We start from the raw sequence: 2,205 nt of genomic DNA, 5'->3' as shown, positions 1-2,205 counted from the left end.
GAGGTGGAGTTGAGTGAAGTGATGGAGGTGGTGGTGGAGTTGAGTGAGCCGATGGACATGGAGGTGGAGTGGGTCAAGGTGATAGAGTGAGGGGATGGACGTGGTGGAGCAGCTAGTAGAGAAGGTGAGGGATGTCTGTCTGAATATGGGTACAAATGAGTGAGTGGATATGTCACTTCAATATTTGATGCAAAAAGAAATGTGCTTAAAAGTTGAGCTTGTTTCTGGGAATTAGCAATAAAACCCAAATAACCTAGGACCCCAGGGCAGGAGCAGGAGAGGGAGGCTCAGATAATTCACTCAACAGTCAACGTCACCCTTCGCTGTAGGGCCTGTGCAAAGAAGGGAGGGCAGGAAGAGACCTCATGCTTTGCTAAGCCCTTTCCACGACTGTTGAATTTGGGATTTGAGGCTAAGCCAAGTCTACTTAAAAAGATCATAGCACCGGGGCGCCTGGGTGGCTCAGTCGTTAGGCGTCTGCCTTCAGCTCGGGTCATGATCCCGGGGTCCTGGGATCGAGCCCCGCATCGGGCTCCCTGCTCCGCGGGAAGCCTGCTTCTCCCTCTCCCACTCCCGCTGCTTGTGTTCCCTCTCTCGCTGTCAAATAAATAAAATCTTAAAAAAAAAAAAAAAAAAGATCATAGCACCAATGATAGTTGGGAAAAAAACACAGGTCGAAACTTGTTTAGCTGAAGCCACAGGTTGGCGTGGAGTGATGGACTATGAAGTGGAAACGCTTATTCCTGTGCTTGCTTTTCCTAATAAGAGAAAATGGATGTGAAAGACCATAAGGCTTTACAAACATCCGGTGCTAATACTGTGGTTGGACTTGCTTAGTCCTTATGGAGATGAGCCATCACCACTCACTGAGCTCGGGGAATGGCTGCAAAAACCACAAAGAGCACGGCCATGTGGGGCAAGGAGCCCTTCACTCGGGGATTCATCCCAAGAGTCCTACAAAGGGATTATTATATCCCCATTTCCCACGAGGGAAGATTGAGGCCCCGATGGGGGAAATGACCTGCCCTACAACTGAGCCAAGACTCAACCATTCACTTCAAGAACATAGTCTGAGTTCTTAACCACCAAACTACACCATTCTCTCTGTGATGGGCCGGAAGTCTGCTAAGATTTCCATGGTTTCCAAATCACTCCTACTATCTCAGTTCTTCTCAGCAGACCATGAGCCACCTGGGGGGCGGGGGGCGTTATACTCACTCGGCAGACTGGGAAACTGAGGCCCAGAGGGGATGGTACAGCGAGTTAGGGGAACAGCCAGTGCTGGAATCCACAGCCCCTGTCACCCAGGCCCAAGCCAGAACAACCTGGATGGAGCCTGAGACCATGCACCTTCTCCAATGCTACAGTTGCTGGCTTTGCCTTTTAAGGGCAGGCCCTCTGCTTTTCTGCAGGAGCCTGACAGGACAGGGCATGACACACATGACCCACAGCAGGAGTCAGGCCTCCCTGACCAGGCTTTCCTTCTCTCTCCCGCTTTCTTTTCCTTCCTCCTGTCTTTCTATATGCCCTGGATGGTCAGAGTGGCCAGCAGCAACCTGCTCACAGTGGTGGCCCAGCCCACATCTGCAGGAGCGTTGGAAGGGGCATTCAAGGGAACCAACTGTGTGATTCTGATACGTCCAGGGAACAGTTGGTGGGAGCCTCCGAGACTGAGTAACTGGGGGTGCAGGGGACGTGGCCAACCGGCGTGTTGCCAGTTGAGGCTTTGGCAAGGTGAACAAGCAATACTAACAAGTGCTGACAGCTAACATCGACAGAGCGCTCTCTCTGTGTGCTTCTTGTGGCCACGTGGCGTGGCTTCATCATTACCTCCATTTCACAGTTAACAAAACTGAGGCTCAGGGAGGTAAGAGATTTACTCAAGGCTCAGAGCTAGTGGTGGAGTTGGGGCTAGACCTAGGTCTTTCTGTCCCCAAGGCCTGCGCTGTTTCAGGATGCATCATATCTGTCCAAGAGCACCGTGGCAGAATCAGGGACAGAATGCTTGGTGGCCTTCCCTCCTTCCCTCCCTCCCTCCCCCCTTCCGCCTTCCCTCCTTCCCTCCCTCCCTGCCTTCCTTTCTGCCTTCCTTCCTTCCACAAAAATGCACCGAGTGCTTACTCTATGCCAGGCACTGGGCTGGGTACCAGATCAACAGGCCAGACTCACTTCATGCCTTCTAGCTCTCCCAGGCCAGCTGAGGAA

The sequence above is a fragment of the Mirounga leonina genome, unplaced genomic scaffold, assembly GCF_011800145.1.
Source record: "Mirounga leonina isolate KUSES-001 unplaced genomic scaffold, KU_Mleo_1.0 Mir_94, whole genome shotgun sequence".
Lineage (NCBI taxonomy): Eukaryota > Metazoa > Chordata > Mammalia > Carnivora > Phocidae > Mirounga > Mirounga leonina.
This window is presented reverse-complemented; position numbering follows the sequence as displayed.